Raw genomic sequence first — 6031 nt, 5'->3', positions numbered from 1 at the left:
GTGAATGCACACAGCTCTCCCCAGGGGTATGCCAGCAAGGGATGGGTTTCTCAAATTCTCAAGATTTGTAGGTTTTCCTCTAAAACTGCTGGAAGAAAGTGAAACCTTCATGATAACTCTTTGGTCACTTACAAAAGAAAAGCAGCTCCTCCTTCATCCTGAATTTTATTATGGACCATTTTTCTGGGGTGAAAAATTCTCTTTAGCCCCAGGGTACCAAGACGCACTGTCTTTCCCTGTTTTGCATACCTGCTGCTAAGAGCAGAACTTGGCCTACACTGGGGTGTTCTGAACTCAGGATCAGGAGGTGTTAACAAGGGATTAGTTAACGTTCACGTGTTGACGTTGGGAAATGACATCGGGGCCTGCTCAGGTGACACACTGAGAAAACGCAACGTCCTTCTGTGGTCATCTAGCCAAAAATGCACACCTGAACCTAATCATGAGGACAGATCAGACAAAGCCAAACTAAAGGACAGCCTACGAAGTAACAAGCCTGTTACCTTCAAAAAGCATCAAGCTCAGGAAAGGTAAAGAGAGGCTGAAGCAGAGTTCTGAGACCTTCTGGAGACACGACAGCCACGTGGGATGTGATGTCATGGATTAGATCCTGAAAAAAAACAAATCTATAAAGGGCATTATTGGTACAATTGCTAAAATTTGAATACGGGCTGTGGATTAGACCATAGTACCCTTTTTTAGTGTGTGTGGTACGCGGGCATCTCACTGTCGTGGCCTCTCCCGTTGCTGAGCACAGGCTCCGGACACGCAGGCTCAGCGGCCATGGCTCACGGGCCCAGCCACTCCGCGGCATGTGGGATCTTCCCAGACCGGGGCACGAACCCGTGTCCCCTGCATCGGCAGGCGGGCTCTCAACCACTGCGCCACCAGGGAAGCCCCATAGTCCCCTTTTAATATTAAATTTTGTGAATTTGCTAATCCAACTGTGGCCAAGAAAGAGAACGTCTTTGTCTTTAGGAAATTCACACCCAAGCATTTAGGGCTAGAGGACATTGATAATGAAACCAATATGCAAATGTTTGTAAAATGTCTGTAAAACAGAGATAACAGTGAAGAAAATGGGGCAAAACACAAGCAAATTCATGAACCTGGGTCAAGGGTATACGGGAGTTCTTGGACTATTCCAGTTTTTCTGTAAATTTGAATTATGTCAGAAGAAAAAGTTGCAAACAGACATACAAGGAAATCTGAGCATATGATAATTTTTCTATTTTCCTGTTTTTCCCGTTTCCTTTAACGAATGCATATTTTTTATAATAAAAACTTAACACATGCACAACATTTAAAAAATTTGTGAGTGACGCTGACTCTTTGAAGTGTAGCTGGAAAGTTTTCCAGGTCTTTTATCAAAAAATGTCAAGATGTATGGTTAAAAATTCATAGATAAAAATTTTATATAATTTTTCATGATCATTGTGTTACCAAATCGCAACATGAAATATTTTTTCCAATTACAGTCAGTCTTCATCTTAGTTTTTTTCATGAAGCATTTAATATGTACTACCTCCCATTAAAAATATACTTATTTAACTCTATGATGAAAAATAATTGGTACCTAGTTTTTCAAAATTCCTTTAGGGAGTCTGCGAGCAAAATTCTGTGCTGCCCATTGGACTAGGGCATGCAGTAGTGTGACTGACAATAGGAGGGGCAGTCAGCATTGGGGTGACTCCTGGAGAGAGATGGGGTGCTTTGGCAAATAGAGGTAGCCCAATGGGTCAGAAAGTCAAGCCAGCAGCCTACTAGTGGAATGGCAGGAGCCAGACTCCAGATGGGGTCCTGATGCAGAACATTAGTTCCTAGGTGGAACTGGGAGATAATCGGGTTTCCCTGAGGGAGCCTTGGGCCCAGGGAGCCAGACAGGGATCCAGGGGGCTGTCAGGAATCAGGCCCAAGGCGAGGGTTGGACTAGCAAGGGATGAGTTGATGCCGAGTCCTTATTTAGCTGGGTTTCCTTAGGCCAAAAGGAACCAGTTCCACTGAGTCCACGTCAAGAACCTCTGCCCTCGAGGCTAGGACTCGCTGAGGGTTCAGGTGGGCACAGGTGGCCATTGGAGGACTCGAGAGGCTGAGAACCAGGTAGGGCCTGGCAGAAACGACCATCACAGTAACCATAGCAGTTATACTCCGTGCTGTGCGTAGAACCCTCCGAAATGGGAATAACACACCCATTTCAAAGAAGCAGAAACTGAGGATCATGCTGGCTGAAGGCCACCATGGAGCTGAACTGTGATTCCTAAACACTGAGGCTCTTGCCAGCAAAGCAAGCTGCTGTGGTTCCTTCAGCCCCAGCACTGCTCCCTACCCGCCATCCCTACCCTCAGCCTCATCCCATTCCTGCTCTAGATGCAGGTCACTCACCTAAGTGCACCATTTAGCCCCGAGTCACAGAGGTGCCTTTAATATCAGTGATAGCTCAGCTCCAGAGCAGTGTGGGTTGCGAAGCAAGAGACGTTGTTGAGAAGCAAGAGAAGTTGTTGAGGAGTCTTCCCAGGCAGCCTGGAAGTTCTGTCTGCTGCCCTGGGACTGTGCAGGGGCCTCAGAGAACACAGGGCACAGGAGAGATTCTAACACTCATCTTGCACCATCCCTCGGGGTGGGGGCTCCCAGGCTGAGGGCTCTGGCTCTGCTCCTACTGCTTCTGCAGTTTGGTCTCCCACCCTCAGCTTGGGGTGTGGAGGGAGGCTCCTGCTTCTTAAAAGTAACTTACAGACCTCTCCTTCCAGATCCTTAAGCGGACCCAGCGTTATCCGACAGGCTCACGTCCTGCAACAGAGGGACCGTGGCTCCACCCGTTGTTCTAGGTGACCCAGACCACCTGTGTGGTCTCTAAATCAGTGACGCCCCAGGTCCAGCAGCAGCGGCATCCCTTAGCACTTGTTAAAAATGCAAATTCTCAGGCACCGCCCCAACCTATGAATCAGAAACTCTGGAGTGGGGCCCAGCTCTCAGCATCTTAATCTTAACCAGGCAAATCGGATGCACACTTGCTTTGGAAGCCCCTTGGGAAACCATACTGCTTTGAAAACCTGTTTCCTTGGATGTAAGATGGGTATTAGCCGTGTTCTTAACCCAATGTCCTGAGGATTACATGAGATAATGCTGAAAGTCCCGAAGTTCCCGGGTAAATGTCACTGTTACCTGACCAGTCACCGCTTTCACACTCAAGCTGTTTCACAAGAATGTAGGAACCTCCTGGCATGTATCATCCTTGCTTCCTTCTTCCCTCAGCTGGGCTGGTCTCAGACTTCCAAATCCCCTGTGCTTCACCGCAGTTTCTTTAGCCTGACCCTGAGTCATCCAGGTGCACAGTGGCTCCAACCTCTGACCCAGGAGCAGCGTCCCCTCTCTCTCCTCTGCCGTGGCAGCTGTTGAGGAAGGGCCCCCACTAGGCCCAGACAAACTCTCCAGTTAGACCAACAGTACCTGGCCCTGTCCACTGACTCCCAGGCCCGGTCCCTGTCCCCAGACCCAGGATGGCCTCCAACAAGATCCAACTCCTCTACCAGCAAGTCAGGTGATCAACCTTGTAGAATCTAAACACATCCCTGGAGGGCAGGGGCCAGGGTGGGTAGAGGTGCTTCTCCTTTGCCAACTGAAAAAAGAGGTGCATAACGTGAGAATTGTGAGTTACATTTTATTTGGGGCGAAATGAGGACTCTAGTCCAGGGGACAGCATTTCAGACAGCTCTGACAAACTACTCCAAAGAGGTAGGGGAGGATTTCCTTGGTGGCTCAGTGATTAAGAATCCGCCTGCCAATGCAGGGAACACGGGTTCGAGCCCTGGTCTGGGAAGATCCCACATGCCGTGGAGCAACTAAGCCCGTGCACCACAACTACTGACCCTGCGCTCTAGAGCCCGTGAGCTACAACTACTGAAGACCGCGCACCTAGAGCCCTTGCTCTGCAACAAGAGAAGCCACCGCAATGAGAAGCCCACGCACCGCAACGAAGAGTAGCCCCTGCTCGCCACAACTAGAGAAGAGCCCGCACACAGCAACGAAGACCCAACACAGGCAAAAATAAATAAATTAAAATAAATAAATTTTTTAAAAAACCCAGAGAGGTAGGGGGAGACGTCAGCATCATATATGATTTTAGTGAAGTGGGGTAGGTGTAGGCAAGCACACATTTTGGCAGAGACTGGCTGCTAGTCACAAGGAGAAGATGTCACCGTTAATCATTTTAGTGCTTTTCTAGATATGAGGAGATGCAAGACTTTGGCTCATAAAACCTCCTGGAAACATCTGACTGTATGAATGCCTGTCCCACCAGTTTTCCCCAGAGCACAGAGTGCCTCATTCCTGATCTCCCAACTCCTTTCAGGGGGTGTTGAAGGTCAGCGGCCACAGCAGTTTGTAACTTACTCCTTGTAGGGGCAGATGGCAGGTGCCAATTTTTAGTTGCCACCTTCAATCATAACCCAGCCCTAAGCACCCTCTAAATGAGCTGCACTTAACCTGTTCTCCCACCGAGGCTGCATTTCATCTCTGTTCCCAAGTGAAGTCTGTCTATCTTTTTTTTTTACTTTGGAGTGGATTTGCATCTATTCTCCATTTTGCAGGATAGACAATACAGGCACCATGCAGTCTCTCAACAAACATTACTGGTAATGCAGTCATACCAATAAAACGCATTAACGTGATGGGGGAGTTAGTTCAGCTTATCCTCTCTGTCTCCAGTTTTCTCTTCATGTTTCTGACCCCTTGACTCTCCAGAGTCCCTTCTTCTCCTTATTTCAGGTGTCAGCTCCTATCCTGTAGCCCCAGGACAAGACTTCACCTGGGAGATGGTGAGACATGCAGAATCTCCCCCGGAAGCTTCACAGCATTTTAACGGTGACTCACAGGGTCACGCTGTTTGAGAAGGGCTGCCAGGGGGCTCTGTTCACTAGATATCCCTGTGGCTCCTGCCTTAAAATATGGATTCCCCAAGGGTCTAATTAATGAGGAGAGGGTGGAACACAGGACTCGGAGGTTTTAAGCAATCTCCCCATGTGATTCTTATTACAAAGTAAATTTGGAATCTGGGGTTTGGGATCTGAAAACAACCAGTTTTCACCTCAGGATGGAGCTTTGGGCCATTGTCTGCTGGTTCTTTTTGCTGAATGGAATTTGTGGCATCTGGGAGTGGGCCACCTCTCCAACTCCTCCCCTTAAAAGAAAAAAAAAATTAATTCCAAGAGTTCAAAAGGAAATAAAATCAAAACGTAAATTCTCTTCCTGTTGCTAACATCCCGGACCTGAGATCAGGGCAAGATTGCTTAAACCAGTAAAGTGGGGACTTGGGGGTCAAGGTCCAGGATTAAAGGGGACGAGCCCCAGCTGGACGTGGACACAGGTTGGTGACCAGGTGGGTCCCTTTGACATCCTTGGGCTGCTGCGCCCCACCGACTGCGCAGGTCTGTCCTGGGCCCCAGCACCGCAGCGCTGTATCCAAAGTAGGAAGAGGCTGATCTCGCGCTCAGCATTTTTTCCAAACCTGCCGAAGCCACCGGGGCTGCGAAGCTCCCAGCCAGCTCTCTTCGGCAGCCCCCCGGGAGCCCGCCCGCTCGCGGCCCCTGAACAAGGGCGCAATTTACCAGCGCGAACCGCCTCTGGCTCACCCAGAGGAGGACGGCCACTTTTTTTTTTAAAGCCATCAAATTCACTATTTACTAGAACAATCCCTTGCTTGGTTCTAAAATGACTGGCCACACAAGGAACAGTTTACTTCTAAGAAGAAAAACCTAATCTTGTGCCTTACTTTTAAAAAAGAGAATAATGATGTTTAAAAATTACCAAAAAAAAAAAATCGCTTATTGCCTGCGCCCCCTTTCCCTCCTATCGGGGAACAGAATAAAAGCCTATGTTGCCGGGACTCGGGCCCTCCGCGCGTGCCGGGAGCGCCCCGCAGCCGCGGCCCTGTAACTTTAAACCTGGCCTGAGGTCATCGTTTTCGCTCTGGCCAAACAGAGGCAGGGGGCGGTCCTAGGGAGCCCCGAACTGGGACCACCTTACCGCGCGGGCT

Source organism: Leucopleurus acutus (genome assembly GCF_964270905.1).
Source record: "Leucopleurus acutus genome assembly, chromosome: 2".
Taxonomy (NCBI): Eukaryota; Metazoa; Chordata; class Mammalia; order Artiodactyla; family Delphinidae; genus Leucopleurus; species Leucopleurus acutus.
Note: the sequence above shows the minus strand (reverse complement) of the source record.